At 49.5% G+C, this 26374-nt stretch overlaps 3 long non-coding RNA genes across 4 annotated transcripts in view; 1 reads left to right on the forward strand and 2 right to left on the reverse strand.

Annotated features, from left to right (window-relative positions):
- The window catches only part of LOC126964403 (uncharacterized), a 298069-nt gene that overhangs the window by 131812 nt on the left and 139883 nt on the right, over positions 1-26374 (reverse strand). The window lies entirely within an intron of this gene.
- Positions 11-9674, forward strand: LOC126964411 (uncharacterized). Its single transcript, XR_007729369.1, has 3 exons — positions 11-110; positions 1820-1955; positions 8987-9674. It is a non-coding gene; the product is annotated as an uncharacterized LOC126964411 (long non-coding RNA).
- Positions 5473-6558, reverse strand: LOC126964412 (uncharacterized). The gene is made up of 2 exons (XR_007729370.1): positions 6264-6558; positions 5473-5804 (listed from the first exon to the last, which is right to left on the reverse strand). It is a non-coding gene; the product is annotated as an uncharacterized LOC126964412 (long non-coding RNA).

Below are 26374 nucleotides of genomic sequence, written 5' to 3' on the forward strand. Positions count from 1 at the left end.
TAAATCTTAATGACTCAGGTTCAGAAAAGTAGTGGCTCTCAACCAGAGGCAATTTTTCCCTCCAGGTACACTTGCTAATGTCTGGACACAGTTTTGGTTGTCACGACTAGGTAAGGGCGTAACTGGCATTTACTGAATAGAGGCCAGAGATGCTGCTAGGCATCCTACAATATGCAGGAGAGTCCCACAGGAGAGATTGCCCAGCCCAAAAGGTCAATAATGCTGAGGTTCAGAAACCTCGACACAGCAGCGCAGCAGCAATGGCTGGTGCTTGTTGGAGGAGGAGGGTGGCTTAACTAAAGTCTTGAAGGACCATGAAAGTCAGAAGAACAGGCAGGAGAGGGAAACCTTCCAGGAGGGGTCCCAGCACAAGCAAGGATGGGAGGGAAGGATGTTTGAGGGGCAGTGAGCAGGCTGGCTCGGCTGGAGGGGCGTTTGTGCAGGTGATATGTGGAGGGCATGCGGGGTTTGCTCTCCCATCCTAAGCAAATCCTTGGGCTTCCTCTGAGAAGCTCCCCATCCCTCTCCATGCGGTGAGGAGGGACTTTCAGTCAAATGACAATACCCTCCCCGAGTCCAGGGGGTAACATGTAGCCAAGACAGGACCGTCCTGTCCTCCTGTGGGGACCTGAATCGTGAACAGTGACACATGAGTGAATTCAACATCATGGCCACACAGAGGACCCAGGAGCTGCCCTGATGCCCCCAAGCTCCCTGAATCTGGCTCCTCATGTTTAATTTTCCTACATACTTACCCCATTTCTTCCCATAAATGTCTTCAAAAAATTAAATCAAGGAAACCAGAGTTGGTTTCCGTTGCTTGCACTCAAAGTTGGATGGGGGTCTGTGGCTTGGGTCTTCCTCTGCCTTCCTGCCACATATCTTCTAGTGCCTGAACCCTGACTGTGGGGACGGTGGAGTCTGCCGAGCAGATAAACAGTCCACTGAATTATAGGACTGTGGTGTGTTGTGCACTGATGTCTGCAAGACACACACACACACACACGCACACACACACACACATACAGGAGAGAGGACACAGGGACAGCCAGGTTCACGGCAGACACTAGCAGCCACTCTCCTTTCTTCCTTGGTAACAGAGCCACACTTCTGTTCACCCCTCCAGTAGAAAACAATGTGCTGGGCCAGGTGTGGTGGCTCACGCCTCTTAATCCCAGCACTTTGAGGGGCGGAGGCGGCCGGATCATGAGCTCAGGAGATCGAGACCATCCTGGGTAACACGGCTGGGCTCAGTGACTCAGGCCTGTAATCTCACCACTTTGGGAGGCCAAGGCGGGCGGAACACGAGGTCAAGAGATGGAGACCATCCTGGCCAACAAGGTGAAACCCCGTCTCTACTAAAAATACAAAAATTAGCTGGGTGTGATGGCAGGCGCCTGTAGTCCCAGCTACTCGGGAGGCTGAGGCAGGAGAATGGCGTGAACCGGGAAGGCAGAGCTCGCAGTGAGCTGAGATCGCACCACTGCACTTCAGCCTGGGTGACAGAGCAAGACTCCATCTCAAAAAAAAAAAAAGAAAGAAAGAAAAGAAAAGAAAAAAAAAGAAAACAATGTGCTGAAGGAAGGTGGCCCTGCTTCAGCCCTAAGCAGAGCAACATGATTGGTCAGTGGTTCAAGGCCAAGCACAGTAATCCTCTCCCCTTTGCTTGTGATTGGTTTGACAATAAGCCTGTCATCCAGTTCTATTAATAGCTAATGGGACCTAAGGGACATTTACAAGAGCCTTCTGGGAAGATTTCCCAAGCCACACAGGAGAAAAATCTCCCAGCTCTCCTTCCTTTCATCCGTTTTGGACACAGGCTGGTGATGCTGGAGCAATGGCAGCCACCGGAAACCCCAAGGCGAAGGCCGGAGAATCCCAAAGACGCAGACGGAGACCTCTTAGAACTGGAGAGTAAGCCAAGTTGGAGTTGCCTTTTCTGGACTTCTTGTTAAGTGAGTTTAAAAAACAAAATGCCTCTGTAATTTAAGCCAGTGCTTCTAGAACTTTAATGTTCAATTGCCTTTTCAACAAATAGTGTCAGAAAAAAATTTGTCCATAGACAAAAAAATCGATCACACCCTAACTGTCATACATTATACAAAAATTAACTCAAAAATGGATTTTGGACTCATAATGTAACACGTAAAACTATAAAACTTTAAAAAAATAATACTTAGGAGAAAATCTTCAGGACTCTGGGCTAGAAAAAGAGTTCTTAGACTTGACACAGAAAACACAATGCACAAAAGGAAAAATTGATCAATTGGACCTCAATGAAATTTAAAACTTTTGCACTGCAAAAGGCCTTATGAAGAGGATGAAAAGACAAGCTACATACTGGGAGAAAATATTTTCAAACCACTTATCCCACAAAGGATTTAATACCTAGAATAATATAAGGAAGTATTAAAACTCAACAGTAAAAAAAAAAAAATCCATTTAGGAAATGGGCAAAAGACATGAACAGCTATTTCACCAGTGGTGATATATGAATGGCAAGCAAGTACACAAAAACATGTTCAACATCATTATCCATAAGGAAAATGCAAATTAAAATCACTAAATACCCACATGAAAGTGGCTAAAATAAAAAATAGTGATAACAGTAAATGACGGCAAGGGTATAGAAAACTTGTATTGCTCATACAAAACACTGCTGATACACAGATGCTCTGGAAAACAGTTCAGCAGTTTCTTCCAAAAATTAGACATGTGCTTACCATATAACCCAGCATTTGCCCTCTTGGGCATTTGTCCCAGAGAAATGAAAACTTGTATTCAGACAAAAATTTATATACGAATAATCCTAGCAACTTTGCTGATAATAGCGAAAACTTGGAAAACAACCCAAATGTACTTTAATGAATGAGTTAAATAAACTGGTGCGTCTCTACTATGAAATACTATTCTGCAATGAAAAGGGGCAAACTATTAATACCTGTGACGGCAAGATGGCTCTCCAGAGAATTAAGCTCAGTGAAAAAAACCGATCTCAAAAGGTTATGCACCATATGATCTCACTTAGATATCTTTATTTATTTTATTATTTATTTATTTATTTATTTATTTATTTATTTGAGGCTGAATCTTCTTCTATAGCCCAGGCTGGAGTTCAGTGGCGCAATCTCGGCTCACTGCAACCTCCACCTCCCAGGTTCAAGCAATTCTCCTGCCTCAGCCTCCCAAGTAGCTGGAATTGCAGGTGCCCACCACCATGCCTGGCTAATTTTTTTGTATTTTTAGTAGAGACGGGGTTTCACCATGTTAACCAGGATGGTCTCAATCTCCTGACCTCATGATCTACCCGCCTCGGCCTCCCAAAGTGCTGGGATTATAGGCGTGAGCCACCACGCCCGCCAGAACTGTTTTGAATCTTAATGGTGGTGGTCACACAAATCTAAACATATAATAAACTTTCAAATAACTAAACACACACTAATTAGTGCATATGAAACTGGTGCAACCTGGGGCAGATAGATGGATTGTATCAGAGTCAATATTCTGCTTGTGAAACTTTACTATAATTAGGAAGATGGTATTACTGGGAGGAAATGAGTGAAGTGCAGGTGAGATTTTCCGTATTTCTTACCATCACGTGTGAATCTAAAATTAACCAAATTGCACTAAATTTTTTGTGGATCCATGAATTAATGTGGGAAACCCATTTCCTGAACTACACAAAGGCAATTAAACAAAATATATTACACATTAGAAATCAGTTCCTTTTGGTACTGTGATTTTTTTCAAACAGGAAAACGTAGCGGGGGTGGGGGTTGGGGAGGCTTTGGAATTAATATATAATTAGATTTTTAGCCAGGTAGAAAGCTGAAACAAAATAAACTTGACTCTAAGTAATTAAAAATTTTAATGTGCATATGAATCACCTGGGTAATCTTGTTTAAAAAAGAAAAGCAGATTCTGATTCAGTAAGCCTTGAGTATTACCTTGAGTATTCTGTATTTCTAATGAACTGATATTGCTGGTTCATGGACCCCATTTTAGGTAGCAATAAAATAAGCCACTTTTAGTTGCATATTCCGTTAGTTGCTGCCAAAAGCATCCTCTTTTGACCGTTTGCATATTAGCCCCACCCACCGGATGGAGCCCAGAGTCTTATCTTCCCACCAATCAGATTCACCCTCCACCTGTGGGAGGAGCCAAGAGACAAGTATGTGGGGAGAAGACGGTCCTTTTTCCAAAAGGCAAGAGCGCTTCCTTGTGTTGTGAGCCTGGGTGAGAGAGAGACCGAGGAGGATGGAGGTAGAGCAGATGGCAGGGACAGATGCTGCTTTGGGGATGTCTGGGTCTTTGGTTGCCTCTTTATGGTCTGTTTATGAAACCCAGACGCCCTTTCAGTGAGAAGCAATTCTGCCATGTTTATTTTCTGCGGGGGAAGAAGCCACAAAACCCAAATATTTATATCCGTTGTGCAGTCTTCTCCAGTTTCCAGGCACGTCTTCCTTTTCTATATCTTGGAGAACATTTCAAGCCTCCTGGAATTTTTCTTCAAGAAGGGGCTTCAGGGCCACTGCTGCAGGGTGACTCACTGAGCCGCCAGGAGGCCTGGGCTTCCTTCCTGGAAATCAGGGATCCCATGTGGGCCTCTCAGACCCAGCTCTCCTGTGAAGTTGAGAGCTTCCAGCCGGTCTTCTAGGGAGGTCAAGAGGTGGCGGGAATATTGGAAATGGCTCTGCCCCTCACATGCTGTGTGTCCTTGAGTGAATGATCTGGCCTCTGAACACCAGTTTCTTCCCCTGCGAAAGGTGGGAGTTGCAGCAGGTGATTTCTTAGGATCCTGCCTGCTCTAAGTGTTTCGTGGTCTCCAAATTCTCATCAACAGGACTTAGCTCAGGTCTGTGCTCTCCATCTTGGCTGCATATTTGAGTCACCTGAGGGACACTAAAGATTCCAAACCCAGATGTTCTGATCTGATAGATCTGGGGTCCAATGTGGGCGTCAGGAATCTTTAAAACTTCCCAGGTGTCCCTAACATACAGCCAGGGTTGAAAGCCACTGGGCTACACCTGATTTTACAGAAGAGGAAACTGGGCTCCCATCTCTGGTCAGCAGGTCAGCCTCAGGTGGAATCCAGTGAATCCCAATTGCAGGTGTGGGACCTCACAGCCACCCTCTGCCAAGGACCTGGGGAACATTGCACCTTTCCATTCTTCAACAATCTTCTCCTCCATCTCTTTCCTTCTCTGCCCCATCCCTCTCTCCAATGAGCTAAATCTTTCTCAAGTAGCTCCTGCCCCTGTCCTGTGAAAGTCCCTGCCAGGAGGAGTGGCCACACCTGTTTACCTCCTTGAACTAGGAAGGAAGGAGGGAAATACAGGCAGAGATATGCAGAACTCAGGGTCTCCCACGTCACTCTGCCTCCCACCCAAAGCACCTTGCTCCAGGTTTGTCACAGGACAAGGGGAAGCTGCTGTGAGGACACTGAGGGTGATGGGAAAGTTCAAAAAGGAAGAGGAGAGAAATAGCACATCTGTATTTAGACATTATCCCTGGATGCTTCTTTGCATGTTGGGAAAGGCTCACTACAATCTAGCCATGTTTAGCCCTTTAGGAGCCCCGGGGTAGTGAGTCCAGGGCCAGCCCTGGGGGCTTTTCTCCCACCCCCTTTTCAAAGTCATGTTGACCTTGGAGCGTCTCCTGCCCCAGGGGAGCGCTACAGCTGCCGCAGACAGCATGAGATGCTTCTCTACGTGGGCCCAGCTTCACTCTTCTGTGCTCCTGATGATGGAGGACAGAAAGTGGCTCTTCCTTTCTGGCAAGCATTTCCAGTCTCTGAAGACTCTCTGGGGAAAGAGCACCAAGGGGGAGAGGCTTCCTAAGTCCCTTCACTGGGGGCTTATCTGTGGCCGACGTTCCTGGGGAGACATACATTTCATCAGTCACTTTCCATCTCACGCCACTCTCCCTCCTCTCTGCAAGCTTACATTGCAGCCCCATGGAATTACACACAGTGCCTTGCATATGCCAAGGTTCTTCCACCTCTAGTCATGCTGGTTCCTGTCCTGGAACCCCCTTCCTAACTCGATCCTGCTGAGCAGCCTGGGATCTGTGTACGGGACGCCCCTCAGAGTCACCCAGACACAGGGGAAGCTGGGGTTTTTATTCCCTGCCCCTCAGTCATGGGTGCAGGCCTGTTCCTGGGGCACTCGCCCCCCAGCATCTCCAATGCCAGGCAGCCCAGAGAGCCACTCTCCTGTCCAAGGAACCCTTAGAGAACATTCCCAGGAGGAGCGAATGTCCACCCTGTGTGGCGTCCTCCTGGGGCGCTCCTTCTGGGGGAGACCCCAGCCCCTCCTGCCCTTCCACCCAGAATCCTCCTGTCTCATGGGTGAAAACTGGAGCCCAGGTTGGAGCTCTGCTGTGTCTCTCAGACTCTAGTGAGTGTCAGAATCCTCTGGAGGCCTTGTTAAAACTCCGATGGCCGGGCCCACCCTGAGGTTCTGATTCGGGAGGTCTCAGCAGAGCCTGAGAGCTGGCTTTCCCAGCAGGGTCCCGGGGTGCTGATGCTGCTGCCCCTAGGACCACCCCGAGAGCCCTGGCTCTCCACCGGAGCCTGCCCACCTGAATACAGTGACCACAGGCCACGGGTCACCCCTCACTGCTTCACTCCACGCCCTCTCCTGTGACCTCATCGCCTCCCACCTCCCTCTCGGCCACGCGGCTCTAGCCACACCCGCCTCCCTGCCGTTCCTCAGCCAGGATCACCAAGGTCTCTCCTGCCCCGGGGCCTGTGCACCTGCTGTGCCTCTGCTTGGGGTGCTCTTCCCAGGGCTCGCTCGCCTCCTCAGAGAGGCCTCCTGACCCCTGACTCGGCCTTGCCCTTCACCTCTATCGTCCTTTAGAACAGCCCCCACCTCCCGCACATCATGCAGTTGCCAGTTAAACTGCTACTGCTTGTCCTCCAGACTCGAAAGTAACCTCGCAGTGGGCGGTGGGCAGGGGGCATTGTTTTGTTCCCTGCCCTGTCCTGGCACCCAGAGCAGTGCCTGGCAGGGGTGGGTGTTCAGTACACTCCTGTAAACAAGTGACTCCAATGCAGGGACCGTTCTCTCTGATCTCTAAATCCACCTTTCTTATGTGGTAGTAACAATATTGAATGTTGTTCCATACATCATCCATTTTCTTTTCTGACTTTTAGATCATAGTGCCTTACAGAACAACTGGGCAAAAAATGGACTTTCAGACACGGCAGGTGCCCAGGTCCAGGCCCCACCCTTTGGTCCTGCAGGGACTGCACTCATTTATTTTTCTCTTTTCCAGCTCTCCACATGCCAACAGCTCCCTGGCTTTAATTTTCATCCATTTAAGTTGAAAAAAAATCAAAACAAATGAAACGCACTTAAGAGAAAGCCTTGAGGAGTTAGCGGGCCACCTGAAGTGAATGGACTCCTTTCAAGGAGTTCTCATTTGTTGTTATTAACTATTTATTGGGCTCTGATATGTTCCCGGCGCCACCAAGACGGAGAGGAGACAGGGTCCCTGCCCTGGGGCATCCCAAAGAAGAAGGGAGAGTTTGTGAAATGAAAAAATGTCCCATATGATAAGACATTTACACGTCACACCGCAAGGCTGCTCTATGCTTTTATTATGTTTTTACTTTTAAGGATGTTCATTTATTTTCTGATTTAAAAAATTAATTGAAAAGTTTATAAAATATTCCTAGAAAATAGAGAAAAAATAAAATCTAACTCCAATGTTTTTAATGCACATATAAAATCTATTTGGTTTATAAAATAGGATTTATTCTAAATGTTTAATTTAGTTAGTTTAGAAGTTTTGTTAATTTACTCATCAGATTCTGCCTTGAGTTTTATTCACATTATACCATGTGCATTTCTTTAGGCCATCAATCAGTCTTCAAAAGCATAAATTTCATTAGTTACAATGTGTTTCATACAGATATACGATAACTGCCTTCAACAATCTTCTATTTCTGGGCAATAAATTTTTTTTCTTGTTTTTCTTTTGGTTATTATAATATTGCTTGAATATACTTAGTTTAGAAAGCCTTGACTCATCGTTATTATCATTTCAGTTTATAATCAGGAAGAGGGAAAGCCTAACTCTAAGGCTGAAACTAAATCCTAAAGCTAGTTACACAGTCTCTCTGAGCTTTGCTGTCGTCTTCTGTCCTGTGGTAAGAATAATACTGAGGTCCTAGGGAGCTGTGAACCATATGCTGTGAGAGAACACAGCTGAGCAGCCCAGCCAGAGCGCCCTGGGGAAGCCATTGGAGGTCAGCAGCTCCCGTCCCCTTCCCTCTTGACTCCTAAGAGTCTGAGACAGAACTTTGCCCTCCCTTCTTCCTGTCCAAAAGACATACAATGATAATGATGCTGATGGTTATTTAGTAAGAAACTTCCCAACAGTCGTCAGGAGGGGACACAGTTGCATTCTCTCCAGCGAAGATGTCAGGGTGGACAGAAATATCACCGTGATCCAAAGAGGACACAAACACTCCTGCTATTTTATTGTCACCAGGGAAAGACCAGCTCTAGGTCTGACGAATGTTTAGTGACAGTTAGTTTGCAAAAGTCAAAAAGAAACTGACATAATGATAGCCAAACAGGCTTTCTCTGCATTAGAAGAGCTCAGTGGACCCTTGCATGTCTGATTAGAGAAAAACAAAACAAACAAGGAAGAGCTCCTCCAATGCACAGAGGTGCTGCTCCATTGAACTAGACCAGAAGAACTTGGGCCTGCCCCTTGGGAACAGGGGCCAACATGACATGGTGGGCAAGGACCCATTATCTGACATGAAGATGCCCTGAGGGCATTGGAAAGCACAGTGAGTCAGGAGAAGATGGCCCTGAGGGCAGGTGCATTCGGGTGCTAGTGAGCGCTGCAGCATGTTGGGTCTCTAGTTTTGTATCAGTCAGCTACTCTCACAATCATGCTGTGTAACAAAACACCCCCAAACTCAGTTACAAACAGTAGTATTTATTTCTCATTCTCATGTCCACAGGTCTGATGGGGTTCATCACATCTGAGCCAGGACTGGCTTTTCTTGGCTGCAAGCTGAAAGCTGGGTCCCGGTCTGCTATACTGAGGGTCTCCCATCTTCCTTGGACCAGTGACAACCAGAGGCCTATTTCTCTCATAATGGAAGGCAGGAGAACAAGCAGGCAAGACCAGCTGTGCTAGCATATGCTGCCCCTCTGCCCACATCACACCTGCTAATGTCCCATTGGCTAAAGCAAGTCACACAAGCAAACCCGACATCAACAGGACAAGGAAACAGACTCCACCTCTAGAGGCACAAACTACAAAGTCACATGACACAGGGCATGGATTCAGGGAAGGAAGATGGAGAATGACAATAATGACCCTCAATAACACAACCTCCCACAGGTTTCCAAATCCCCATCCCAGGCATATTTCCAAGGAAACGGAATCATGGGTTCAGGGTTTTAGAGCAAGCAATTTCTGCTCGCCCAGCTTAGTTTCCACACCCTTAACACAGGGGCAATGATGTGGCATCAAATCGTATCTTAGAACTTTGTGATGACGTTTAAACAACTAAATGCCAAAAAAGTACTTAGGTCAGGGCCGGGTAGGAGGGGCAGAAGCCAATGGTAACAAGTAGCATCATTGTTAACCTGCAAAGTTCTGGGAATTTCCTTGAAAGTCTGATTAGAGAATCATGTCCTCAACAATTAACATTTCTTTTGTTTCTGTTTGTTTGTCTGTTTGAATCTAAGAAAATACTAATTGTCCCAGGATAGAATATTTATCTGATGAGCATATAGAAGTTAAGGGCTCCTTGGAGTCACAGTGCTGGGTTTGGGTCTCACCCCTCCTCCTACCTGCCTCTCTCAGCCTCGGTTCCTCATCTGTAGAATGGGTACATTCCCAACCTCATGTGTCTGTGGCAGTCAGGGTTAAATGGGCTAACGACTCTAAAGTGCCCCGCGCAGGCCTGGCAGGTGCTGAGCAACCTTGGGCCATAGCAGGAGCACTGACTTGGGAGTCAAGAGCTGGGACCTCCGGTCCTATTCCCCAGGGATCCAGGAGAAGTCCTTTGGCTTCCCTGAGCTTCGTCCACCCCACGTGCTAGTGAGGTGGCTGGACCAGTCAGGCCAAGGATGTCCCTGCGGCTGTCTAACTTCCCCTTACTCACTGCTCAGCAAAGGGCAGGCGCTGGGCCTGGTCAGGCTCCCACAAAGCCCAGGCGTGGCCGTGCTCAGCTCAGGGCGGGTGTGGGGGATGCGTTTCTGCCCTCAAGGGACTGAGCTCCAGTTTCTTTCTTCACTGAGCCCTTTACTCTCTGCCTGTGGGTGGTTATTTAAGACATCTCCCGCCTGCGGGGGCCTCTTAGAGAACAAACAGGGATCATTCCTTCAGCTGCAGCGCAGGCTTTACTGGACTTGTTCCTGCCTCAAGTGGCCAGATCCTCCCTGAATGGAGTCTCCCCACAGGCCCCACACCCAGAGAGGGGCAGCCAGAAGCCTCCGAGGCTCTGCCCAGCTCGCCCTGAATGTGCTCCCCGCCCTGAGTGGAGCGCTCACAGCTCCCCACATCAAGGTTCTGTCTCCCCAAGGATCTTCCTCTTAAAAACCCTTCTTCTCCCAGATCCCACAAACCGACGTTATAAAAAACACAAACACCCAATAAACACCGTGTAAACTGATCACACACAAATAATATCCAAAAAGAAGAACTCGTATAACCACTTTAAACTATAAAACATGTCTGCTGGGATTTGTGGGAGATCATGGATCACAGCCTCCCCCTGCTCCTGGTTCAGCACCGTGAGAAATGGAAGCAGGTTCACCCGGGGGACGGGAAAGCATCAGCTGCTGGTGATGCTCATGAGGCTGGGGGCAGGGGAAGGCCCTCATCCGCGGACACAAACAGGCGTCCTGACATGACTTCCATGAGCAGAAGCGGCCAGACAGAGCTGGAAAGCTGACCTCACAAGGCTGAGGACCGGCCTTGAGCTCTGCCTGACTGCAGAGAAGGAAAGTTCTCTCCCTGCAACCTCAAATCTTCCAGGTAAGAACCGAACGAAATCCGGCCTTTGTGTTCTCTCCACCATCTCCCGGCTCACCCACCCAGCAGCTCAGCACCTGTGAAATCTGTCTCCCGATGCACACTTGCTAGCCGGGTGGGTGTGAGCAGGACGATGGGAAACAGCGGGAGTCCCCTGAGTGCAGACTCAGGAGTGAACCTGCCTGAAGAGTAGCATCTAACGCACACGCTGTGGTCAACTCCACTCCACTCTGGGTCCCAGGAATAGGAGCAAATGTGTATTTAGCTTGCAGGGCAGGTGTTTCATCCACATTATTGCAGGAACAGATGAATTTAACTAAAAGAACACCACAGTGAGCACCTCTTCCAGAGATGCCTCCCTCTAAGAACATGACACCGAGATGATCAAGGTCTTAAAAGGGCGATCGAATTACTCTCTGAAAATGAAACTGCTCAGACAGAATGATAATTAAATTAATAACAATGAAGACAATGCCCAGATTTCATCTCAGCTCACAGCCCTCCTGTGTGCTGTGTGATCGGGTTCTTGGGGATGACTCCAGATGCAGGGAAGAGTCAGGATTCATCCACAAGGGTGAGCTGACTGTCAGCATGAGGGTCCCCTACAGTGGAGCTTGCCAAGGTCCGTGGGTCCCAGGGGACCCGTTCCAGGGCTAACAGATGAAGCATGGAAATGCTGTGTGGAGTGAGCTGAGCAGCCATTCTCAGGAGAAAACAGACAAATCCTCCTGCATCGTGGTGAACCAGCTTTGTGGCCTGTTTTATGTCATCTTTGCTGAGATCCAGTGAGTCACTCCTCCTGCTGGCTTTGTGATACTGACATTTCAGGCACTGGCGCAGATACACTGGCCTTCCTGGCTGGGATTCCACAGGTGGAGTGAGCAGTGCTGGCTTGGAGGAGCCGTGGCTGCACAGGGCCTGTGCTCTCAGCTGATCAGTGCCTGTCCTGATCCCAAAGGGCCTTCGCAGTACTGTTTGAAATTGCTCTTGCCATCTTTGGAACAGATTCCTCAGTACGTTTCAGACCCATTGTTGTGACTTTGGTTTCAATCCAGGGACACAGCTTGGCCAACGGACCGTCTCAACAACATCTATGATCGTTCTTTCCCAGAGACAGCATCTCAGACACCGATGCTGAAAGAGAAACAGCAGCCTGTCCCCAGGTGGCAGGAAATAGTCCATTTGAACGGCAATTTCATAAGTGGCAGATGATTTTTATTGTAATTTTCTGGTGAGCCGATTAAGTGGAGGCAGAGTCAGTTCTGAGGCATCAATGTCTTTAATAACTCGGGGAGACCAAGGCCGTGCTCAGCAGGAACACCGAGTCCATGGAAAACAGGCCCTGGGCCTGCTGATGTGCATAATTCCACGTTTGCCCCCCACGTAACCAGGATGGTAAATTACAGGTGTCAGATAATCACGCTCTGGAGTGGCTGCTTGAGGATGTGATCGACCAATTTAAGCTCCGTCTGACACATGATCAATAGGCCGTGATGCTACATAGAATTGCAGGCACAGTGTCCAAACCTGTAGAGCAGTGGCTCCCAGCTGGGGCAACTTTGCCCCCCAGAGGACATTTGGCAACATCTGGATACGTTTGCAATTGTCACAGCTGGGAGAGGGGGATGCTATTGGCATCTGGTGGGCGAGGCCAAGGATGCTGCTAAACCTCCCATGATGCACAGAAGTCCCCACAGACACATCCTGTGCAGACTGTCCATAAAGCCTAGATGAGATGCTCTGACTTAGTGCCACAATGAACATTCCACTCCATCATCTGGGTATCTCCAGGGATGTACGTAGCTGGACGTCTAGCTTTTCATCTGGGTATCACTGGCCTCACGCAGAACCAAAACTGTGTGTAGATCGAATCTCTTATTTGCTCTGCCACTTCCTTTCATTGTAATTTTCTCCTTCTCACTAGTATTTTCTGTTACTGGAGGAATGGTAAGAAAACATAAAATACTAGAGAGTCACTAACGATTTTGTTTTTGTCAATAAAGAAGTAATTCGCAAGTGACTCACAAAAAGCAGAAAATTAATGAAAGAAGACACGAGATCTATCAAAAAGCTGATCAGGGTGGCTCACGCCTGTAATCCCAGCACTTTGGGAGACCAAGGCAGGTAGATCATCTGAGGTCAGGAGTTCGAGACCAGCCTGACCAACAAGGTGAAACCCCATCTCTACTGAAAAGATGAAAAAGAAATTAGCCGGGCATGGTGGCGGTTGCCTGTAGTCCCAGCTACTCCGGAGGCTGAGACAGGAGAATTGCTTGAACCTGGGAGGCGGAGCTTGCAGTGAGCTGAGATCGCGCCAGTGCACTCCAGCTTAGGTGACAGAGCGAGACTCCGTCTCAAAAAACAAAACAAACAAAAAAACTGATCTGCTCAGGAGAGCAGCAGATAGAAGAGTCCAGACGGGAGCTGGTCAGTTACAGGAGAGTGCACAGAGCAGGACCTCGCAGGACTGGCCCAGAGCTCCTCAAACTAACGTCAGTTCAGTGGTGCAACCAGCACTTTAAAACACTCATCACAGGGTTGAGTAGAAAATATCAAAAGGTGTCAGTACTACTTTGTGAAACTTTATATTCATATATATATGTGTGTGTGTGTGTGTGTGTGTGTGTGTGTGTGTGTGAGCATGTGCGCGCCAGGTTCCATTGTAAAATAATTTCTTATGATGGTTGTGATCAAAACAGCTTGAAAAACACGAGTGGATTCAACGACGGAGAATTGAGAAATAATTAAGTATCTTTAAGTAAATTTTGCAAGTAAAAAGAACAAGAAGGCTGGGCGCAGTGGCTCATGCCTGTAATCCCAACGCTTTGGGAGGCTGAGGCGGGCGGATCACAAGGTCAGGAAATCGAGACCATCCTGGCCAACATGGTGAAACCCCGTCTCTACTAAAAATACAAAAATTAGCCGGCGTCACGCCTGTAATCCCAGCTACTCGGGAGGCTGAGGCAGGAGAATTGCTTGAACCCGGGAAGCGGAGGTCGTGCCACTGCACTCCAACCTGGCGACAGTGAGACTCCATCTCAAAAAAAAAAAAAAAAACAAAGAACAAGAAAATGACAAACTCTAGGAAAAATGAAAAGTGTATAAGAAAAAAATACAACTATATTACAGTACTTAGCTCTGCAGAGAATAGCATTTCCCTGGTCACAGGACATAAATGTTGATTATGATGCAATTAAAAATAGTGATGTACCATACAGCGTAGCAGGAAAGGAGCTGGTGGGTGGTATAACAGCTAACTTCTCATCTAGCTTAGCAGACATTAGATAACACTAGACCTTGAAAGCTCTATGAATAGCTTCCCTGGCTTCCTCTTTCTTTCTTTTCTTTTCTTTTTTTCTTTGAGACAGGTCTCACTCTGGTTTCCCAGGCCGGAGTGCAGTGGTACGATCTTGGTTCACTGTAGCCTTGACCTCCTGGGCTCAGGTGATTCTCCCACCTCAGCCTCCCAAGTAGCAGGGACTACAGGCACTCACCACCACGTCCGACTAACTTTTTGTCTTTTTAGGAGAGACAGGGTTTTGCTGTGTTGCCCAGGCTGGTCTTGAACACTCGGAGTCTCAATCCACCCGCCTCAGCCTCCCAGAGTGCTAGGATTACAGGCATGAGCCACAGCACCCGGCCAAGCCTCCTCTTTCAGGATTTGGACATAATGTGCGGAAACTTGTGGATGTCTCTGAGGTGTGCAGGGAACAGAAAGATTCAATGGTGTTTGATTTGGTCACCATGTATCTCTTTAATGTAAAAAGGGATCATTCAGGACCAGTGAGGTCATGGTGGTGTTCGCTGGAAAGAGCCCAGGGACCCAGGTGGCTCTTGGCTCCATCACCTACAGCCCCATGCCCTTGAATGAGTCTCTCTCCAGCTTTTGACACCAGTTGACCAACCTCTAAAACAAATTATTTTGACTTATCCTTGGAACCCTGCGAGTCTCTCACCGTGGAGTGACTTGGGAGTCTGGACACCACCCACGCTGACTCCACGTCTAATACCGTGCACGCCTCAAGCACAGTGCCTGGCTCAGCACAGGCAGCAGGAAAGCTGTGTGGGTGTGCATCGGGGTGGGCAGACACCATAGACAGCCTTCGCTCTCCCAAGATGGGGGAGGTCCTGAACCATGACTTAGGGAACTGCTCGTGCCTAAGCCCCCATCCCCTCCACAGTAGTGCAGAAAGGATGCTCTCCTAATCAGCTAATTTTCACAAAATGTGGGATGCCCTGGTGGGATCCCGTGGTAGGAGAGTAGATGATTTCCAGGAGCACATAGAGGGGGCAGAAGCTGCCAGCTGACTCTTGATACCCCTCATCCCCTTCATTTAACATTAGAAATCCCAAAGTTTAGCTGCCCAGACCAAAACTGAATTTCCCATCCTGCCTTGCAGCTGGTGTGTACCTTCCCAGTGCACCCTTAAATGCATGGGTATGCCCCACTTTCCCTTCTCCTCTTCCCTCCTGCCTGATGTGACTTGCACCTCCTTGGACCAACTGGACAAGAAAAGCCTCCGTCAATGACAGAGCCCAAGATGGGCGGGTCGAGGCTCAGCCCCGGGAGCCGCCCAACCAGCCCCGGACCCCCGACGCGGAGGCTGTCACATGGGAGAGAAGCAAACCTCTGGCTCATGAAGTCATGGGTATTTGGGGGTCTGATGAATTTACTTACAAATAAATATGGGAAGTATATTTTTATATCAATAGTTATTTATGCACTTTAATATCCATTAGATAAAAATATCTCAACTAGGCCGGGGATGGTGGCTCACGCCTGTAATCCCAGCACTTTGGGAGGCTGAGGCGGGTGGATCACGAGGTCAGGAGATTGAGACCATCCTGACTAACACAGTGAAACCCCATCTCTACTAAAAATACAAAAAATTAGCCGTGCATGGTGGCAGGTGCCTGTAGTCCCAGCTACTAGGGAGGCTGAGGCAGGAGAATGGCGTGAACCCCGGAGGTGGAGGTTGCAGTGAGCTGATCGCGCCACTGCACTCCAGCCTGGGCGACAGAGCGAGATTCTGTCTAAAAATCAGAAAAATCTCAGCTAGTGGAATCACCTCTGCGATACTACTAGGTGAACCCACCAGCAATACTGGGGACGCTGAGGATCCTCCTCAGTGCATGGCCCTCTTGACTGTTGGGGGAGCCAGCATGAAGCCCCCATGGCCGCCTGGCTGGCCCGAGCTCCTGGACTCAGCCTTGACTGACACTGACTCTGTTCCCACAGCGGCCGCTTTGTTTGTCTCCTTTGTGGACACTTAGCTCAGCGCCTGTGCTGCTCGGCTGTGACCTGACCTCCGAGGGTCACCCCCTGAATTTGCTCGCTGTGGCCTGCGCTGCAGACCCCGTCAGGAAGCTCCTGGTCTCCCCTCTGCCCCTCCCCCGCCTCATTCTCACAAAAGGTCTCATTGTTCTGCAGGGTCTGATTCAGACCTGCCCTGGTTTCGGTTTCCGCAATCGCCCAGCACTGGCTTTGGGTCAGGGGTCACTCTGGAGTGAACGGGGCGCCCTGAGCAATCCCACATCGCTGCGTGATCCTGGCTCAGCCACAGGAAGCCCCGGCCCAGGGACCCAAATGGGGCCCAGAAGTGGACCAGATGCAGCGGGGATGGTGATGTGGGGGGCCAGCATCTCCAACAGTGGAAAAGAGGAAACCTACTTTGCATTAAGCCCGTCCTCTTCTCCCCCAGGGTTAGGGGGACACAGTGTCTTCACTGACCATGTTGGAACGTTCTGGGGAGTGAAGGGAACATCCCTAAGACGCGGTGACTTGACCTTCGCTTTGGCTGAGATTTGAAATTCTCTTCTTATCGACCTTTAAATCTGTACACACAGGAGTCTGTTTTACATCCAGCCGTCCCCGTGACCCCAGGCAGGTTCCCTACCTTGTGTTTCCTCATCTGTAAAGTGGGAATAATGACCGCACGGCCTCGCGTGCTTATCAGAACCAAATCAGACAAGGCACGAAGACCCATCGGCCCGGAAAGCCGCAGCTGGGCCCTGACGATGCCACGCTATCCATCTGGGGAGGGGAAGTTCATTGCTAATTCGACTCAAAGGAGGAAAAATGCACGTCCCCCTGAGCTGAAAGAGGGAAGCCAGGTCCACCAGGCCACTGGGTCTTCATCAGCTGAGGAAATGGACAATGAGGGCGACATCGAAACTGCAGAGAGCAGCAAAGCCCTTCACTGCTGCTGCCCGGACCCCACAGCAGCTCCTGCGGCACCACAGGTCACTGGGCCAGAAGCCAGTTAGGTAACAGCCACTCCCAGGCGCTGATCCCCGGAATGGTGGGTTTGCTACCAGCAGCCACACAGACACCTCGCCTCATGCCAGGCTGCTGAGCTCAGCTGGGGGCGGGGGGTGGGGCACGATTGCCCAAGCAGGGGTGGGGCAGGGCAAGGCAGACCCAGTCACATGGTGGGAAAAGCCAAAACAAAACTGCCTCATTTGGTAAAATGCCTGAAAACTGCCTGAATTGGGCATTTTAAAGTTAGTTTTTAAGGCACAGCCATTCGTTGGGGCTTTTTGGCCTTGTACTCTCCTGTCTTCCTCCTCATCACACAATAAACTGTCTCCAAGGCAGCCGCCCTCCCCCGGCCCGTGCCCCAGCAGGACGTGCGAGGCAGGGACGTCAGGAGCTCTGCTGTGAGGGCACCACCGGCTTCCGGTTTGTGCATGAAAACCCGGCTCAGCTTTTCCACTCCGTGAAGACTGGGCTTCTCCAGGCTGCTCGGTAAATAATCACGGATTCCACTGGCAAGAGGAAACGTCCCCACAGCCCCTTCTCCATGGTGCACCCAACCTCCAGGTGTTTTCAATCTCAAAGAGCCCCGACTCCTGAAATTTAACAACCTAAATCTTAGTTTTCATTTCCTGAGACTCTCCTGGTGGAATCGGCAGCCTGGCAGTGTGCAGCACCTAGGGCGGCTCACGATGAAAACTCCAGAGGGGACTCTGCCCTCCTGCATGTCCCTTTGTCACCAGAACCCGGGGACCAGCAGGACCCAAAGCTCCGTGCGGGATCAGCTGGGTCTGGGAATCACTGCCCTGGGCCCAGGTGGACTTTTCGGATGAGGCTGGTGTTTGGCCAGCACCTGGGCTGGGCAGGTGGGAAGGACAGAGGCGCTGAGGGAGAGAGGGAGGGGAAAGGGATTCACAGCGGTCCTGGGGGAGCCCCATGGGTGCCTTTGGCCTCTGGCTGCTCTGCCTGCCCCTCAAGCTGGTTAAATTCCCCCCTGAAAGTTCCCCATTGGGCAAGTCCAGCAAGCCTGGGCCAGGCCCGTGACCTCAAGGTGGGTGGAGCTCTAGAAGGCCTGGCCCTCACTCCTAGAGTCCACATTCACCCTCAAGGCACTGAACGGCGCCCCACTGTGCATCTACTCACTAACCAGGCACGCGATGGTTTCCATGGTTCCTGTGTCTTAGACCAGCTCTCTCACGGTGACATGAGATGCCCTGAGACCCCGCCATGGTGCGGAGTGACATTAATGCATTAAATTAGCAGCCTCTGCAACACAAACACATTTCCTTGTGGAGGCTGTGACGTTCTTTGGTAAAAGGGATCATTACATGTTTGCAAACATTCCATGCAGCTGAGGAAGGGCCTCAGGTTCTGACAAGTGATAAATGGGAAAATTAGAGGCTTCGGGAAAATGTAAATATCATCCTTTGTAAGTCTGTCCCTTGGCAGGAAATAAAAAAAGGTTTCCCCAAAGCACCAAGGCATTCCTTCTATTAAGCGCCAGGAAGAATGGCTGTGACTCTTTCAGGCACTTGCACGGGTCTCGATTTGTCTTCCACAGTCTCCCCAGTGCCCTGGCAACGTGCGGGAGAGAAGCCTGTGATTTCAGTGGACTGTCCTCTAGTTCGGCGTTTCTCACCTTTAATTCCTGATCACCCCCTAAGGAACCTTTATAGAGGTTTTTTTCCTTACTCATCCCCGCCATGAATTTAATACTACAGAAATACTGCAAAATGGTTTATGCACTGTGCGTACATCTGTATTTTTACATAATGAGAGAAAAATCTTTTCACCTCCGGGAACCAGCGCTGGCCCCCTTGGGAGCAGTATTCCCCGCGGAGGATGCATGTTCTCATTCCTTCTTTTGTTCATTTGTTCAAATGTGCAGAAAACGTGTGCATCTGGTGCAAACTCTGGGCCCTGGAAGGAGGTGTGGGAGCTGCCTGGGGCCTGGGGGCAGAGCGATGCAGGAGAGGGGACAGCGAGGACCGAGTCCAGAGACGCGAGGGGAGGGATGAGGCTGAGAAGCAGCCAGGAGCCCTGTGTGGCTGGGGCCAGGGGGTGTTAGAAGATGAGGCCAGAGGGGTGATGGGTCACAGTGGGGCAGAGAGAGAGACGGGTCATCTCAGGCCTTAGGTGACCCTGTGAAGACTTCAGCTTTTACCCTAAGGGAAGTGGGAGCCATTGGAGGGCTCGAGGGGAGACAGGACGTGGTCTGGCTTCCTTTGTAATGGGATTCTCTGAGGACAGGTTGGGGATGTGGGGCAACAGCTGGAGCAGCAAGACCAACAGGGAGGCCAGGTGGAGGTGATGGTGACCGGAGCCATGCCGTCAAAGTGGAGGAGGTGAGGGAGTCCAATACTGCAGATCTCTTGCCGGTAGAGCTGCCAGGACTTGCTGGTGGATGAGAAGCGGAGTGTGGAAGGCAGGGAAGAGTGGAGAATGACTCCCAGGTGTTGGCCTGAGAGCTGGGAGGGTGGAGCCACCATTTACAGAGATGGGGAAGACTGCGGGAGGACTCTGTTCTGACAAGGCCCTCTGCTGACTCTGAGAGACACAGGAGAGCAGGACAGAGCGGATGAGGGTGACTCTTAGTAGATTTATTACATTCTCCCTGAAGATCCAAGTACATAATTTTCAGAGCCTGTGCAAAATGAAAATATAGGCCACATGCTCAAAAGCAGGAACAAAATGTCATTATAGGTGCTAAAATAAGAAAGCTTTTGCTTTGTTTCTGCAGTCTCCCTCTTGACCTGTCGTGGTGTTTGTTATTTGCTACTCAACGTTGCATTCCCTCGGATATGAGGATGTTCGTAGAGTAGCTCAGACCCCCACAGTCAGGCCCTTTCAGGGGCAGAAGGTGAAAGCAGTCGCCAGCAGGGTTATTCTCCTGAGCAGCATCTCCAGGGTGGCACCTTCTCAGTAGCCTTTTCCGAAGGAATGAGTTAGGATGACAGTTGTCACAACTTCAATGAAAAGCAGCCGATGCAGTGGGAGATGGGGGAATGAACCATCGGTGTTGGGAACATGAGACACCTGGGGAAGATCAAGGGTTAGCAGATCCTTTATATGGGCTCAGCCTTTCTACAACCTGCAGCAAGGCTCAGCCCCCACCATGGCCCCACCCCCACCATGGCCCCTCTCCATGGTGGCCCCACCTTCATTCTGGCCACACCCCCATCCTGGCCACACCCCTGCATGACCCTGCCCCCTGCCTTGCTTTGGCCCTGCCCCTAACAAAACTGTGTCCCTCTCCCCGCTCCCCGAAATCTGGTCACACCTCCAGGCTGTCAGGCATCACTGTGGCTAGGGTAGACCCTGACAGCTTTCGGGAGTGAATCTCCTCTTTCCGTGCAGATGAAACCTGCCCAGGCAGGAATTCTTGCATTTCTGCCCCAGCCCAGCCGCCTCCTTTCTTAACACCCTGGAGGCCTCCTCATAGTGTATTTGGGACAGATGGGCTCCGAATCACTCAACAGATACCTACTGAGATCTGCTCTGTACCCAAGCTCCAGGTCTTGGCCCCAGCGGTGAAGGAAGCGGGCAAAGCCCCCTCCCTCTGAGGTGACGTGTCCAGGGCTGGTCACAGGGACTCCAGGGCCACAAGCAAGTGGGTGACCACTCTGCGGATTATCCCACCCCAGTTGTAAGCTCCTGGGGCAGCTCCCAGCTTTCTGGGTGGTTTCTGCCCCTGTGGGGCGATTTACAACCCAAGTCCAGAGAGCGAGAGGTCGATGGGAAGCCTGGCCCGTCCCTGTCTCAGGGAGGCAGGAACTGCTTAGAGATCCGTGCACATGGGACCAGTGGCTCCGACAAAGCCTTGGCCAAACTCTGTTTCCTGATCCTTTTCCTCACCCGGTCGCCTCCTTCCTGCAGCATCTGCAGACGCTCAGCCCCAGGAGATGCGAGCTGCTCGGGGACCGCCCTGAGTTTCTGAGAGTCCCGGAGGCGATGGCACCTGGGTCCTGTGCAGATGGCACTGGGGAGCCTCGAAGGCTTCGACTCGGGCTGAGCGTGGAGGTGGGCGCGGGAGATGCTCAGTCCTGACCCCGCCACCGCGGCCCGGGGAACGTTAGACAGGGGCTGTGTCCCCTCAGAAAGAGACAGCAGGTTCGGCCGTGTGCACACGCCGAGAAGAGATGGTCCAGCCGCCACCAAGTGGAACCCTGAGCCTGGAGGGACGTCCCTGCCCCTTCCACTCAGCCTGGCCAGTCCTGTCTGCGGGTTTCCATTGTCAGCCGTGAAGGGGCATTGAGATTCACAGGTGGGGTTAAGCGGAGTGAGAAAGGGCTTGTTAAGCTGGTTAATTCTGGACGCCCCGGGAATCTGAAGATGGAATTGTGAAACATTCATGGATTTGCCCCAGTATTCCAGCCAAGCACACGTGTGTGTGGTTGTGTGTGGGGGGGGCGGGGGTATGAGTGGATGTGTGTGTTGGTACTGGTGTTGATGATATATAGTTCGCTGACGTGGGACTCTTGCCTCCCAACCTGATTTAACAGAGGTTGAGCCCACATGGCCTAGTGGTTAAGAACATAGTCTCTGGAGCTAAACTGCCCAGGCTCAAGTCCCAGCTCTGCCCCCTGAGCAAGTGCCTTGACCACTCTGCCTCAGCTTCCCCATTTTAGCATGGGGAGCTTAGTAATAGTGCCTCATCTCATGGGGTTGGTGTGAGGACTAAGTGGGATCATAGATACAGGGCACGGGGAATAGTGCCCAGTGTGTGCCAGCTCCCACCACTCTGCAAAGAGGACACGTCCTGCCTCCCCGAAGCCAAGTCACACCCAACAGCTCCTGCATGGACGTGGGTAGAAAGAATCTGCTATTCCCCAGGGACCTCCATACACCTGAGGTCAGCCCGGCCTTCAGGGTTCATTCTCAGAATGAACTCAACTCCATTCATACCTAAAGGAATTCGAGCACTGACTGGGGATCTGCTGGGTCTTCACTGATGAGCACTCCAGAGGAGGCAATCTCAGGCCAAATGTCCCTTTCTGAGAATTTAGGGGGGGGTAGACTGGGGATGGTAACTGGGGACTTGAGCTTATCTTTAATGTCTTTGGTTTTCTTACAGGGAAATACATTTATATATTACTTGTGTCGTGAAAATTAATTTTAATTTAAAAATCAATTTCATGCAATATAGATTTCGCCATAAAGTAACAGAATTTTTAATTTTTTGATTGAGATATTTGACAGTAGGCACTGCATCATCCTGAAAGAACCAACTTTACAGTAAACAAATTTTGGCACCTTCATAACAAGATCAGAAATAGCTGCAGTGCCTGCCCCTCCTGCTAACAGTTATGCAGGGCTTTGCTCCTACCAAAGCTTTGCCTCTGGTGACCTGTTTCCATCCTTGTGACAATGTGGCAAGGTTGGAAGAAGAGGATTATGATTGTTTCTCTTTTGCCAAAGAAGATGGAGTGACTTTCTCCCTGCACTGGGCCCCTGTTGGAAGATTACAGCAACAATTCACCAGGCCCTTCTTCACCCGACCCCAAATCTCGCAGCCCAGTAGCCCGTAGCCCCGACCCTGCCCCCAGCCCCAGCAGTGGGCTGTGATTGGCCTGATGCAGCCAGCTCTTCCCACTCTCTGACCTTGACTGATTCAAGAATGGGCACCTGGCCCAGGTGGGCCAGTGAAAGGTAAGATGTTGCCTGGGCTCCTGGCTTTCCCATGGTTTCCTCTGGACAAAGTGGATGGGATGCAGCTTTTAGAACCACTGCAGACTTCTCTGCTACCACAAGAAAAGGCAGTCCGAAATCATGACCCATGAGAGAGGAAAGAACCAAGAGAACGTCAGGGAAACTGAACCACAACCTGATCCAATCATTCCTGATGCTGTTTACCTCTGGGATTTTTGAAGGCTTGAGCCCACGAATCTCCCTCCTGCTCACCTCTGTTTGCACTGAGTTTTCCATTCCCTGCAGCCATAGCTCTCTATTTGATTCTGACTCTCGTGTCACATGATAGTAAGGGGTAGATTATTAAACCGAGGCCTGCCCTGGCTGGCTGTTTGTGTGCAATACACACCTTCTCACAGCCAACCTGGTTCTTTACATGTAAACTTCAGAGTCAGACGAGAGACCCTAGAGGTCACCTAGTGAAGCCCCTTAGTGTAACCCCTGAGTAAAGCGAGGCCTGGGAAGAAGTCGTGAGCCCAGATCACAGGGATGGACTCTCTACCCCTGGTTGCTCCTGTTTTTAGGTTAACAAGATCTAAGAGACCACCTGTGACAAGACAACCTGAGCTTCGTCTGTCAATGCAAAGTCTGTGTCTGCACAGCCAAAATGAAGCAAAGTCTGTGTCTGCACAGCCAAAATGAAGTGGCAAATATCAGCCATTGCAGACCACTCAGTGAGAAAACCTCCTCTGTTCCAAATATCTGGATGCAGTCCCCACTGTAAATTGGAGAGTGACTTTACTATTTTGACTATCTGGTATTTTTGCTTTTCTCTGCTAAATTTGATGACTTTTTAAAAATTGTTTTTATTCGATCATATCACTTGGGTACAGATCTGCAGTGTTTTTCTAAGCACATATTTCCATACCAACAAAAAATCTTAAAAAGGAGCAGAAATGGAGAATGGATTAACTTACTTTTATTCTATCCTTACTCTCTATAGACTCTCTCATGAGGTTGGAGGTTTTGTTTTTCTTCTCTTCTAATTTCTATTATGATAAGGACACATGGACTGACATGCAATCTCCAGATTACCTGAAGCATGGCTGTGAGAGATGCATCCCAAACTGGGATTTCTCTGTGCATGGCCACGTTCAAGGGTGCAAAAGGCAGGAGCCACTCAGACAGCATAGCTTGGGAGGGCTTTGTGTCACTGTCCAAGTGAGATTTCTCTCTCTGAGTCTCACCTGGTTGAAAATGTTCATCACAGTAACAGCAGACCCTTCAAGTCTGTGTCACTCTTACAGCAAAGATAAGATGCTGTGTTGAATTTTCATGGCAAAAACAACTGCAATTTTAGGTCGCTGTAAAACATCTTTTGTTTTGTGCTGAGCCATGGAGAGTGACAACTTACGCAATAAACGCTCAGCATCTGCCGTCCTTCCAAAGCCTCTTGCTTTTTTTTTTTTTTTTTTTTTTGAGACGGAGTCTCGCTCTGTCGCCCAGGCTGGAGTGAAGTGGCGTGATCTCAGCTCACTGCAACCTCCGCCTCCTGGGTTCACGCCATTCTCCTGCCTCAGCCTCCCGAGTAGCTGGGACTACAGGCGCCCGCCACCACACCTGGCTAATTTTTTGTATTTTCAGTAGAGATGGGGTTTCACCGTGTTAGCCAGGATGGTCTCGTTCTCCTGACCTCGTGATCCACCTGCCTCGGCCTCCCAAAGTGCTGGGATTACAGGCGTGAGCCACCGCTCCCGGCCCCCCAAAGCCTCTTTCACATTCACTTACTTCCCTCAATCCATTTAGAACAGTGTCATACAAAAGTGATTTTCAGGTTGGGCATGGTGATTCACACCTGTAATCCCAGCACTTTGGGAGGCCGAATCAGGTGGATCACTTGAGGTCAGGAGTTCAAGACCAGCTTGCCCAACATTGTGAAACCCCATCTCTACAAAAATACACAAATTAGCCCGGTGTGTTAGTGGGCACCTGTAATCCCAGTTACTTGGGAGGCTGAGGTGGGAGAATCGCTTCAACCCAGGAGGTGGGGGTTGCAGTGAGCTGAGATCACACCACTGCTACACTGCACTCCAGGCTGGGTGACAGAGCAAGACTCCGCCTCAAAAAAAAAAAAAAATGATTTTCATCGTCCCCCTCAGAGATTATTGGAGGGGACAACATCTTATTAATTTTTTACAATCTTATAATCAATTTTTAATTAATGAGACAATGATGAAATACACTTTATGGAAAAAGAAAAATCACTCATGTAGTTGCAGCTACAGCCAATGTGTTTGAGACTGGGAGCTTTGGAATTGGGTATCTGTGTTCAAATCCTGACTCCACCATGTCCCTGCCATGTGACTCCGGGGACAGCACTCACCTGAGGACATCACTCATATGACAGTGTCACTTACCTGAGAGGCCACTATCTAGGGAAGTCACTGACCTTCTCTGAACCAGTTTTACTCAGTTTTAAGGATTATTATGAAGGTTCAAAGTCAAAATATATTATTAAGGTCTTGCTTCTTTCAGTGTGGTCTGCAAACCAGCAGCCTAGTCATCACGTAGAAGCTTGTTAAAAAATACAGAATTTCAGGGCCCACCCAGGTCCTACTGAATAGGAGTCTCAATTTTAACAAGCCCCTCAGGTGGTCTGTGAGCACATTAATGTGTGAGAAGCACTGTCTTCAAGCACGTGGATGCCGTTAGGTGCACAGCAGGGCCTCAACTTAGCTGCCTGATTGGTGTACATCTTATCACATTATACTATTTCTTACTTAACAAAATGCATTTCATGCTGTTTTACAGTTTTCACTTCAGTTCATACTACTTCCTGGTCTACATGGAGTTATTTTGAATGTCTGCGTAATAGTCTACTGAACCATTATCTCACGCTTTCTTCTCCTATTTCCCCGTCTTGATGGTTCCCAGCATTTTGCTGTTAGAAAATGGCACTTTACTGAGGCAGGAGACTCTCTTGAACCCGGGAGGCAGAGGTTGCAGTGAACCAAGATTGCGCCATTGCACTCTAGCCTGGGCAACAAGAGTGAAACTCCATCTCAAAAAAAAAAAAAAGAAAGAAAGAAAGAAAGAAAAAGAAAATAGTACCTTAGTGAGCATCCTTTTATGTAGAGCTTTCCAGAGACAGGGAAGGAGAAGGGACAGGAAAAGAGAAAAAAGAAAAAAAAGAAAAGGAAAGCTTCTATCTGTCTCTTTAAAGTCAGGAGTGTTGAACGTCCTCTTTGATCCCATTGTAAACTAAGGGAGAAAACCATGTCCCTGGCTGCATCCACTGGGCAGTGAAGGGGGCACAGAGACCGCGACCTCACTGAGTCACAGCACAGAGCTTCAGGGATGCAGGATGCGACCAGGGCAGAGGTATCAGCCACACCTCCATGGCACCCATGCCTCATAATCACCTTATGAAAAAATTATTTTGAAATTGGCTTACCTGCTCAGGAACTGAAACTGGAG

This window comes from Macaca thibetana, chromosome 10, assembly GCF_024542745.1.
Source record: "Macaca thibetana thibetana isolate TM-01 chromosome 10, ASM2454274v1, whole genome shotgun sequence".
Lineage (NCBI taxonomy): Eukaryota > Metazoa > Chordata > Mammalia > Primates > Cercopithecidae > Macaca > Macaca thibetana.